At 43.6% G+C, this 12,882-nt stretch overlaps 1 non-coding gene across 1 annotated transcript; it reads right to left on the bottom strand.

The window, feature by feature from the left end:
- Nucleotides 1-3,062: 3,062 nt before the first annotated feature.
- LOC111528211 lies at nt 3,063-3,166 on the bottom strand. The gene has a single exon (XR_002726908.2). It is a non-coding gene; the product is annotated as a U6 spliceosomal RNA (small nuclear RNA).
- Nucleotides 3,167-12,882: the final 9,716 nt, after the last annotated feature.

Raw genomic sequence — 12,882 nt, forward strand, 5'->3', positions numbered from 1 at the left:
CAGATTAATCTCACAATGATCATGCTGAGTGAAAGAAGCCAGACAAAAATACTACACTGTGTATTTCATTTATATAAAGTTCTATAGCAAGCAAAACTGATCTATGGTGACAGAAATAAGATCTGCCATGAGCTGGGTGAGCAGTCACCACAAAGGGGCAGGAGGGAGCTCTGTGAAGTGAAGGAAGTGTTCTACATCTTGACTGGGTGGTGGGTAAATGACTTTATGTACCAAAACAAAGCCAACTGACTACCAAAATGGGTCCCTCTCCTGTACATAACTATACCTCAATCAAGGTTTTTTTGTTTGTTTGTTTGGTTGGTTGTTTTTTTGTTTGTTTGTGTGTTTGTTGAGACGGAGTCTTGCTCTGTTGCTCAGGCTGGAGTGTAATGGCGTGATCTCGGCTCCCTGCAACCTCTGCCTCCCGGGTTCAAGCAATTCTCCTGCCTCAGCCTCCCAAGTAGCTGGGATTACAGGCGTGTGCCATCACACCTGACTGATTCTTATATTTTTAGTAGAGACAGAATTTCACCATGTTGGTCAGGCTGGTCTCAGGTGATCCACGCACCTCAGCCTCCCAAAGTGCTGGGATTATAGGCGTGAGCCACTGCACCTGGCCTTCAAGTTTTATTTATTTATTTTTACATGGGTGGGACCAAATTAGAAAGAGGTATGAAGATTGAAGAGGAGCTTGTGCTGCATCCTGCAGCCAATAAGAAACCACCATAGTTGCTTACCAGAGAGTGATAGGATGAAATTAATCAGAATCATTTTAATTCACCAAATAGCTGTTGGGGCAAGGCATTGTGCTAGATAGTGCAGCAATTCTGATAGAAATAATACAAAGGCCGGGTGCGGTGGCTCAAGCCTGTAATCCCAGCACTTTGGGAGGCCAGGACGGGCGGATCACGAGGTCAGGAGATCGAGACCATCCTGGCTAACACGGTGAAACCCCGTCTCTACTAAAAAATACAAAAAACTAGCCGGGCGAGGTGGCGGGCGCCTGTAGTCCCAGCTACTCAGGAGGCTGAGGCAGGAGAATGGTGTAAACCCGGGAGGCGGAGCTTGCAGTGAGCTGAGATCCGGCCACTGCACTCCAGCCTGGGCCACAGAGCGAGACTCTGTCTCAAAAAAAAAAATAAAATAAATAATACAAATAAAAGTCATTTATTCTTGTTACATTTTACCTGTTCCACAACCAATGCACTTCCAAGTACACTGAGTAGACTGGACATCACCTCCAAACAACCTGCTAAGGTAGAGGAGGAAGATTTCTAAATCCCTTTTTTATAGGAGATAACTGATGCTTAGATTGGCAAGTGAGGAAGTGAGGACTAGACATTCAGATTACAAATTCAGCTCTTTTGTAATGTACACTTACACAGAGTTTAACAACCTACAGATGATTTTCACACATATAATCCCTTTAATATTCCCAACCACCCTGCGAGGTATCTGCCTGGATCCTCATCCTGGGGACAAAGAAAGTGAGACTCAAATAAGTTCGGAGAATTTCTCAAGAACCCAGAGCTAGTCAAGTTCAGAGGCTAGTACTGGGACCCGGTTTTTGTGATTCCACATCTAACCTGGCACCACCTCACGGCCTCTCTGAGTCCTTGTTCTGCAGATCAGAAATTTGCCAGGCCCAGAGCCACAGCTTCTGTGTGAGCCATCCCTGTTGAAGCTCCTTACAGCCTACTCAGACCTAGGGATAGCCATTGTGGGCAGACTCGGGTCCCGTGATTCCTTCCACTATATATTTATTTATTTATTTATTAAGAAACAGAGTCTTGCTCTGTCACCCAGGTTGGTGGAACCTCCGCCTCCCGGGTTCAAGCGATTCTCCTGCCTCAGCCTCCAGAGTAGCTGGAACTATAGGCACCCGCCACCACACCGGACTAATTGTTTTGTATTTTTAGTAGAGACAGGGTTTCACCATGTTGGCCAGGATGGTCTTGATCTCTTGACCTAGTGATCCGCCCGCCTCGGCCTCCCAAAGTGCTGGGATTACAGGTGTGAACCCCCACACCCAGCGAACTCCTTCCACTATTTTCTTTTCTTTCTTTCTTTTTTTTTTCTGTTGCTCAGGCTGGAATGCAGTAGTAGCTGCAGCCTTGACCTCCAGGGCTCAAGGGATTCTCCTACTTCAGATTCCCAAGTAACTGGGACCACAAACACATACCACAACGCCCAGCTAATTTTGTTTTTGTTTTTGTTTTTTTGTAGAGAGGGACACTCAATATGTTGGCCAGGCTGGTCTTGACTCCTAAACTCCAGTGATCCATCCGCCTTGGACTCCCAAAGTGCTGGGATTACAGACAGGAGACACAGCACCTCACCCACTCCTTTCACTCTTAAAACTGTCACAAAAGACTTGGTGTGTTCTTACGACCAAAAACAACAAAAAAGTAAATATGAGTAGTGATGGATATGCTAATTAGCTTGATTATGGTGATCATTTCACAATGTATACGTATATAAAAACATCACAACGTATACCTAAAATATACACAATATTTATTTTTCAATTATGCCTCAATAAAGCTGAAAAATATCATTTAATATGAAAGGACTTTTCTGGCCGGGCATGGTGGCTCATGCCTGTAATTCCAGGACTTTGGGAGGCCGAGGCAGATGGATTGCCTGAGCCCAGGAGTTTGAGATCAGTCTGGGCAACATGGTAAAATGATGTCTCTACAAAAAGTACAAAAATTCCCTGAACATTGTGGCTTGAGTCTGTAGTCCCAGCTACTCAAGAGGCTGAGGTGGGAGTATCTCCTAAGCCCAGGGAGTCAAGGCTGCAGTGAGCCGAGATGGTGCCACTGCACTCCAGCCTGGGTGACAGAGTGAGACCCTGTCTCAAAAAAAAAAAGAATGAAACAAAGAGAGAGACAGAGAGAGAGGCGGGGAAGGAGGGAGGGAGGGAAAGAGGGAGGGAGGGTAAGAAAAGAAAAAGAAGAAAAGAAAAAGAAAGGACTTTTCCTTTCTGGCTTAAACTAGGCTTTATTCATCTCAATTTCCCCTTCTCTCTCTCTTATTACCCCAAATCTTTATTTATTTATTTTTTAATGGAATGATCCAGGAATTTGCATGCCATCCTGGTGCAGAGGCCATGCTAAGTTTCTCTGTATTGTTCTAATTTTTAGCATATGTGCTGTGGAAGCAAGCCTAAATCTTCATTGGTTTTTTTTAAAAATTATTATAAAAGTATACATTCTTATTGTAGAAACAAAACCAAACCAAAGAAATATAAACATTTCTGACTTAGATTTGGGGGGAGTGGTAAATGCCTCTAATTTCAATAGGGAGTCATTTACAGTGGAAACAAATTACATGACACTGCTGTAAAAAGTGTTGTGGTTCTTGAAAAGTGACACCCTGGCCAGGTCTGGTGGCTCACTCCTGTAATCCCAGCACTTTGGGAGGCAGAGGCAGGCGGATCACGAGGTCAAGAGATTGAGACCATCCTGGCCAACATGGTGAAACCCCATCTCTACTAAAAATACAAAAATTAACTGGGTGTGGTGGTGCCTGCCTGTAGTCCCAGCTACTCTGGAGGCTGAGGCAGGAGAATCGCTTGAACCCGGGAGGCAAAGGTTGCCGTGAGCCGAGATCGCACCACTGCACTCCAGCCTGGGTGACAGAGCGAGAGTCCATCTCAAAAAAAAAGAAAGAAAGAAAGAAAGAAAGAAAAAGTGACATCCTGCCTGCTTAACTAGTCTCCATCATCACTGGGCCACTGAAGCCATGTGAGTTTGCAACCCCTTCTGTACGCTCAGTCCTCATTGATGGACTGGTTACTCCCCTCATTGGGGTGGGGAAAATTCCAGCTAACATGTACAGGTCCCTGCTACGAACTAAGTGCCTTTCCATATATTACGTCATCAGATCCCAGGGACTAGCTTTAGAGGAAAGGCACTGCTCTCCTTATTTTTCAGATAAGGCCATGGGTCACGTAGCCTGTGCAAGGTCAATACTAGTGAATACAGGGCTCTAGTCAAATGCAGAAATTTAATTCTGAACCCTGTGCATTTAACTCTAGACTGTACCGCCTCCCTAAAGAGACCCAAACCATGCCTTATAGTGACCTTGAAGGATAAAGGCAGGTCCAGCAGAGGGTCTAACACCCAGGGAAACCTCCCTGGAGAGCTTGGGCTTCACTAGGGATTCTTGGCTCCAAATGGAATAAGTCCTGAATGGGTGCCTTTCGGGTTGGGTGACAAGCCAAGGGAAAGATATTCTGGGGGAAAGGGACGGGACAATAGGAAAGCAAAGTCTCTTTAGCACACTCCATGTTGATGATTTCTGTTTTTCGAATCATCAAGTTTCCTTTCCTTCCTCCCTCCCTCCCTCCCTTCCTTCCTTTCCTTCTTTTTTCTCAATCTCTCCTTTTTCATCCAACTGAAACCTGTGGGAAATGCTGGTATCTTCCTGAGCTGAAACCTTTTAAAAAATTGTTAATCTGATTTCAGAGAGGCATGTGTTGATCCCTCCATTGTCTATGATGGAACAAAATCTCAGACCCGTAATTATCTCTTCTCCTGGCAGGCCTTAAGATGAAACAGACAGGAAGACCTGAGCGGATTCTTCTCAGATGCCACCTCTTAGCACTGGGCTTTGCGAGCCTGTTATTTGGGGCGCTGCAGAAGGCAAGGCCCTATCCCGCCAAGGATCAATGGGAAAATAAGCAGTTGCTTGTGAATAGACTGCGGTCTCCTGCAGTTGTCAGGCCTCCTTGGTAATGGCTATTTATCCCCACTTAATTGCTACCTGGGTTCCCCTCATTCTGTGCTGGCTGGCACTTCCCACCACTGCCACCCTGGGCAAACTCAGGGCAGCCTGCAGAGGTGCAGCATGCCTGCCCGCCAGCCCCTTCACAAAAGCTGAAGATGCTGGTGACCTCAGCAAGCCTGCATCAGTGACACCACCCTTTACTGCCTCTCTACTGGGTGATGTTACCCTGATCATCAATGCCTTGTGCCAGCTGTACTGGCTCAGCCCTGGGATCTACTTGCCAGCCATGCTTAGTGTCCAGGTGCTTCATGGGTAGACCTGAGTGATAGTACTTCTATTTGACAACAAACAGTCTGAAGCTTGAAAAAAAAAAAAAAGGAAAGGAAAAAAAGTGTGTTCCTGGAAAGTGGAAGAGCCCAGAGAACTTCAGAGAAAGGGCATCTAAGCCCATCCATGTCTGGATCTCATTATGTGATATGATAAATGGATACCTTTAAAATAAGAGAGAAAAACACATTAGTATCTAAGTAAAAATCTCACACAAAATATGATAAACCAAACCACACATTATAGCATAAGTAAATTTGACAAATATAAACTAGCTTGAACTTGGAAAATCAAATCCTATAATTTATAATCATCAAGAAGAGACAACTCACAGAATGGGAGAAAATATTTGTACATTATCTCCTAGACAGTGGCCTAGTATCGAAAATATATAAAGAACAATGACAGCTTAATGATAGAAAAAAACAATGCTAGCCTGACAAAGGCAAGGCAAAAAAAAAAAGATAATCCAATTGAAAAAGATTTGAACAGACATTTCTACAAAGAAAATATACAAATTGGGCGGGGCATAGTGGCTCATATCTGTAATCTCATTACTTTCGGAGGCTGAGGGAGGAACCCTTGAGGCCAGGAGTTTGAGACCAGCCTGAGCAAAATAGCAAGACCTCATCTTTACTAAAAGAAAAAAATTAGCTGGGCATGGTGGCTTGTGCCAGTAGTTCCCACTACTTGGGAGGCTGAGGTAGAATGATGACTTGGGATCAGGAATTTGAGGCTGCAGTGGGCTGAGACTGAGCCACTGTACTCCAAACTGGGCAACAGAACAAGTCCCTGTCTCAAAAAATAAATTAAATAAATAAATAATGCAAATGGCCAATAAGCACATGAAACAATGTTCAACACAATCATTCGGAAAATGCAAACCAAAATTACAATGGGCTATCATTTCACATCCACCAGGATGGCTATAATCAGACATATAGACAATAATAAGTGTAGACAAGGAAAAATCAGAACCTCATACATTCCTACTGAGAATGTAAAATGGTGCAGCCACTTACATGCTGGAAAAAGTATGGCAGTGCCTCAAAAGTCAAACATGGAATCCTATGAATAAAATTGACCAGCACTTCTACTCTTAGTTCACAAGAACTGAAAACGTTATGTCCATGCAAAAGCTTGAACATGAATATTCATAGCAGCATTATTTACAATATCCAGCAAGTAGAAACAACCCAAATGTCTATCATCAGATAAATGGATAAATAAAATGTTGTACAGGTTGAGTATTCCAAATCTGATAATTTGAAATACAAAATCTGAAGGTTTTTGAGCACTGACATGATGCTCAAAAGAAATGTTGATTGGAACAGTTAGAATTTTGGACTTTTGGATTTGGGATGCTCAACCAGTAAGTATAATGCAAATATTCCCAAATTTTTTAAAAATCCAAAATTTGAAACATTTCTGGTCCCAAGCATTTTGAATAAAGGCTATTCAACCTGTATATTTATACAATGGAATATTACAGAGTAATGAAAACAAATTTGGTATGATACATACTATAATGTGGATGAGCCTGAAAAACATTATACTACAGGTGGATGTGGTAGCTCAAGCCTGTCATACCAGTACTTTGGGAGGCCAAAGCAGGAGTTTGAGACCAGCCTGGCCAACATAGTGAAACCCCATCTCTACTGAAAATGCAAAAATTAGCCAGGCATGGTGGTGCATGCCTGTAATCCCAGCTACTTGGGAAGCTGGAGCACCAGAATCTCTTGAACCTGGGAGGTGAAGGTTACAGTGAGCCAAGATTGCCTGAGCACTCTGTCTCAACAAAACGAAACAAAACAAAACAAATCATGCTGAGTGAAAGAAGCCAGTTGCAAAAGGCCAACTGTGTATGACTCCATTTACATTCATGTGAAATGAACAGAAAAGGCAAATCCATGGAGACAGAAAGTATATTAGTGATTGCCAGGGGCTAGAGGAGGAGGAAATGGGGAGTGATTGCTAAGGAGTATGAGGATTTCTTTTTTTTGAGAGAGAGTTTCGCTCTGTCACCCAGGCTGGAGTGCACTGGCATGATCTCGGCTCACTGCAACCTCTGCCTCCTGGGTTCAAGAGTATGAGGGTTTTGGGGGGCTTGATGAAAAGTTCTCAAATTAGACAGTGGTAATGCTTGCACAACTTTATGAATACCCTAAAGGCCACCAAGTAGTACACTTCTAAAGCATGACTTTTATGGTATGCAAATTATATATCAATTTTTTTAAGTCTAAAGCACAGTTCTCTCAAATAGCCGACGGTCTTCAGTGTTCAAACATTGCTGTTCAACATCATCTAATTATCAATAATTTACATTTCTATTTTCTGAGGTGACCACAAATCACATTATTCTTGATGAATTAATTGATTTGTGACCTCCTAAAAGACAAAAAATGGAAAGAAGTTCAGAAAATAAATAGCATTAATTATTCAAATTTTAATTAATAAGAATGTAAAACATTTTTCCTAAGCAACAAGGAAAATAATAGTCATGTCGGTAGGCCTGGAGACACCTCTGCTCGATGATGTGAGGAGTGACTTTAGGACTCAAACATGACACAAAGACTCTCATGTTCTGATTTGTTCACTTATTCATCTCTCAAACTACTACTGGTTGTTAATATGTGCTGGGCCCTGGGGAGAGACTGTGAGTTTCCTCAAGGACCTCAGTGTCTAAGGTAAGAGGTAAACCTGTGACCAAATCCTTGTAGTGCTGAGGATAATGTGCTAGAAGGGTCATCACGCAACGTTCTAGGCCCAGCAGTGGCCTGACCAACAGCGCAATTGTTTTCACGCACAGATATTCTCAAAGGTCCCAGAATCAGCCCAGCATTTAACTGCATTTCCTCTCTCACCAGCAGCATTTTCTCCAGGTATATGTTATTACCCCAAATTGTCAACTGAGAGCACAATCGTGACCTCTACAATGTTTCGAAAATGTGAAGTAAGTAGCCATGGACAGTAGCACATCACCTGTGGGACCCGCTACTTGGGAGGCTCAGGCCGGGGGGGATTGCTTGAACCCAGGACTTCAGGGGTGCCTTGCACTGTACTATGATTGTGCCTGTGAATAGCCACTGCACTCTAACCTGGGTAACACGGCTAGACCCTGTCTTTTAAAAAATTAGCCTGGGGGCCGGGCGCAGTGGCTCAAGCCTGTAATCCCAGCACTTTGGGAGGCCGAGACGGGCGGATCACAAGGTCAGGAGATCGAGACCATCCTGGCTAACACGGTGAAACCCCGTCTCTACTAAAAAATACAAAAAACTAGCCGGGCGAGGTGGCGGGCGCTTGTAGTCCCAGCTACTTGGGAGGCTGAGGCAGGAGAATGGCGTAAACCCGGGAGGCGGAGCTTGCAGTGAGCTGACATCCGGCCACTGCACTCCAGTCTGGGCGACAGAGCGAGACTCCGTCTCAAAAAAAAAAAAAAAAAAAAAAAAATTAGCCTGGAGTGGTGGTGCACCTGTAGTCCTAGCTACTGGGGAAGCTGAGATGGGAGGATCCTTGAGCCCAGGAATTTGAGGCTGCAGCCAGCTATGATGACACCACTGCACTCTAGACTGGGTGGCAGAGCAAGAGCCTGTCTTAAGAAAAACAAATAAATAAAAATTAAAGTTTTTTTTTTTTTTTTTGAGACAGAGTCTTGCTCTGTCACCCAGGCTGGAGTGCAGTGGCGCCATCTCGGCTCACTGCAAGCTCCACCTCCCAGGTTCACGCCATTCTCCTGCCTCAGCCTCCTGAGTAGCTGGGACTACAGGCGCCCACCACCACACCCAGCTAATTTTTTGTATTTTTTAGTAGAGACGGGGTTTCACCATGTTAGCCAGGATAGTCTCGATCTTCAGACCTCATGATCCGCCAGACTCGGCCTCCCAAAGTGCTGGGATTATAGGCATGAGCCACCGTGCCCGGCCAAAATTAAAGTTTTAAACAAATCGGTAACATATAAAAAATAGTGGCCAGGCACAGTGGCTCATGCCTGTAACCCCAGGAACTCCGGAGGTCAATGTGGGAGAATCGCTTGAGACCAGGAGTTCGAGATCAGTCTGGGCAACATAGCAAGAACCTGTTCTCTACAAAAAAAAAAAAAAAAAAAAAAAAATTAGTTTATAAAAATAAATAAATAAATGTGTAATAACAATTAAAAGGTTTTAAATAAAAATCAAAATGTCTAGTTTCTTTTAAAAATCTGGGCTGGGCTGGGTGCCGTGACTCATGCCTGTAATCCCAGCACTTTGGGAGGCTGAGGCAGGCGGATAACTTGAGGTCAGGAGTTCAAGACCAGCCTAGCTGACAGGGTGAAACCCCATCTCTACTAAAATACAAAAACTGGCCAGGCGTGGTGGCACACATCTATAATCCCAGGTACTTGGGAGGCTTGAACCCGGGAGGCGGTGGTTGCAGTGAGCAGAGATCATGCCAGTGCACTCCAGCCTGGGTGACAGGGCAAGACTCTGTCTCAAAACAAACAAACAAACAAAAAACAAACAAAAAAAAACCTGGGCTAGAGTGTGGTGGCTTACTCCTATAATCCAAGCACTTTGGGAGGTGGATTGCTTGAACCCCAGGAGTTCAAGACCAGCCTGGGCAACATGCAAAACCCATCTCCACAAAAATACAAAAATCAGGCGGTAATGGTGGCGTGTGCCTATAGTCCCAGTTAATTGAAAGGCTCAGGAGGGAGGACCACTTGAGCTCAGGAGTTCAAAGCTGTAGTGAGTTACGATCATGCCACTGCACTCCAGTCTGGGTGACACAGCAATATACTGTGTCTAAAATAAACAAATAAATAAAATATATTTTTTAAAAACCTGGCAGTGCTGGACCTCTCTACTGGAATATAACTCCAAGCTAGCATAGAATAGTAGCTGTTTCCACTCATCAGATACACAAATGGACCAAGATTTCCATAACCTGCCTAGGATTGATAAACTGGGTGTTGGGTTCAAGGGGCTGCATTATGCTGTCATCTCTTCTTTGCATGTATTTTTAGATGTCTATAATAATAGGTTTAAAGCAAACAAAAAAGTCAGGGTATGCATTCTTCAATTGGCCACAGTCCCCACCTTGTGCTACGTAATTGAGGCAGAGTGTTGGTTACCATTCACTGGAATTGAGCTACTATTTGTCTTAGTAGTATTAAAAGTCTACTGATGGCCGGGTGTGATGGCTCACACGTCTATCCTGGCACTTTGGGAGGCCGAGACAGGTGGATCACTTGAGGCCGAGAGTTCGAGACCATCCTGGCCAACATGGTGAAAACCCCGTCTCTACTAAAATACAAAAGATTAGCTAGTCATGGTGGTGCGCGTCTGTAGTCCCAGCTACTAGGGAGGCTGAGGCAGGGGAATCGCTTGAACCCAGGAGGCAGAGATTGCAGTGAGCTGAGATCGCACCATTGCACTCCAGCCTGGCGACAGAGCAAGACTTTGTCTCACAAAAAACAAGAAAACAGATAGTCTACTGACATGTTTTTCACACCTCTCCTGTTTGCCCTATTTTCTTTTCCTGTGTGTGGCTCCTGTACACTCCTTCGAGTACACTGTCTCTAAAAGAAGTCTTGGCCAATAGCCAAACTCTGCCCACAGATGTGTGTTGCTTGGCCCAAAGAATGTTTTCCTTAATAAGAATGCCACAGGTGGGCATCACTTGCTAGTTTTCCTAGTCCTCGCCTCCCACTGCCTTGTGATCCTCTGGCCCAGTACACATTTATGTTCCTTACCTTGTCCCTGTAGGCGTCTGAATTTTAGAATCTAAGACAAGAAAGACAGTGATTGTATTCAGGATTTCTACTGGTATATGGATGGACCCTGCTAATCTTCAAGAGTCGTGGAAGTCCTGTCTGCCATTAATCCTTTCCATTTAGGGATTGTTGTAAATATCTTCTATTTGGGGGGTTTAAAACAGCTCTTTATCTTTCTTAATCTTTGTCTAAATGAGCAGCTATGTTCTGTCCAATATTGGTCAATATCATCACCTCCATCTCTGACTATGTCTCATTATTATTAAATGTTCAACAGAACCGGGTGAAAAGTGAGTAACTAACTCAATGTGACCAAATATAGTTTATACTCAAGAAAATGCAGACAGTCTATGATCACTTCAAAAACTTACAACTTTCCCAGTAGAGGGGAAAAAATTGCAACACCAAACAGGTTTAAGATATTATTATATCTCTACCGAGTTGATTTCAAAAATGAAAAGGGTAACATTCTGTGATTACGAGGAACAGGTTCGCTTGCACATCACTTGGTAGCTGCGAATTGTTGGATCAGGTAAGTAACTTGCAAATATTATAATAGGCATGGTTAGGTAATTTCATTGGAAGATAAACCCCCTCAAAAAATAACCAAAAATGAAGTGGACAAAGATATTTCTACTAGTGCCATTTATAAGACAAAAAAAAAAAAAGAGTAAGCAAATCCCAATGCCAAAAATAAGTGATAGACTAAGAAAACTTTCATTTATTATCATTATTATTAGAGATGAGGTCTTGCTCTGTCTCCCAGGCTGGAGTGCAGTGGAGCCAACATAGCTCACTGCAGCCTTGAACTCCAGGGCTCAAGTGATCCTCTCACTTCAGCCTCCTGAGTAGTTGGGACTACAGATGCACACCATCATGCCTGGCTAATTGTTTATGTTTTGTAGAGATGGGGTTTCACCATGTTTCCCAGGCTGGTCTTGAACTCCTGGCCTCAAGCCATCTTCCTACCTCAGCCTCCCAAAGTGTTGGGATCACAGATATAGTATAGTTTTGATGTTTGTCCCTTCCATATCTCATGTTGAAATGCGATTCCAAATGTTGGATGTGAGGCTTAGTAGGATGTTTGGGTCATAAGGGTGGATCCTTCATGAATGACATCCTTCCCCTCCCAGTGGTAATGAGATCTGGCTGTTTAAAAGATTCTAGGACCTCCCCCTTCTCTCTCTTGCTTTTTCTCTCACCGTATGACACCCTGCACTTGTTCACCCTTTGTCTTCCACCATGATTGTAAGTTTCTTTTTTTTTCTTTCTTCCTTTCTTTTCTTTTCTTTCTTTTTTTTTTTTTTTTTTTTTCTTTGTCTTTTTGAGATGGAGTCTCATTCTATCACCCAGGCTAGAGTGCAGCGACATGATCTCGACTGACTGCAACTTCCACCTTCAAGGTTCAAGTGATTCTCCTGCTTCAGCCTCCCAAGTAGCTGCAACTACAGGTGCATGCCACCATGCTCAGCTAGTTTTTGTATTTTTAGTAGAGACAGGGTTTGGCCATGTTGGCAAGGCTGGTCTTGAACTCCTGACCTCAGGTGATCTGCCCGCCTTGGTCTCCCAGAGTGCTGAGATTACAGATGTGAGCCACTACATCTAGCACCCATTATCATAAGTGTCTTTAGCCTTTACCAAAAGTTGACCAGATACTGGTGCCATGCTTGCATAGCCTGCAGAACTATGATCCAAATAAACCTCTTTTGAAATAAATTACCCAGCCTCAGGCTTCCCTTTAGAACAATACAAATGAACTGACACAGAAAATTGGTACTGAGGAGTGGGGTGCTGCTATAAAGCTATCTGAAGACGTGGAAGCAGCTTTGGAACTGTGTATTGGGCAGAGATTGGAAGAGTTTGGAGGTTACAGAAGAAAACAGGAAGATGAGGGAAAGTTTGGAATGTCTTGGAGACTGGGTAAGTGGTTGTGACACAAATGCTGATGAAATGTCAACAGTAAAGACCAGTCTGAGGAAGTCTCAGATGGAAATGAGGAACCTCAAACCGAAAAAAAAAAAAAAAAAAAAAAAACCTCGAATGTGTTATGCCTTAGCAAAGAGCTTGGC

This window comes from Piliocolobus tephrosceles, chromosome 15, assembly GCF_002776525.5.
Source record: "Piliocolobus tephrosceles isolate RC106 chromosome 15, ASM277652v3, whole genome shotgun sequence".
Classification (NCBI taxonomy): Eukaryota; Metazoa; Chordata; class Mammalia; order Primates; family Cercopithecidae; genus Piliocolobus; species Piliocolobus tephrosceles.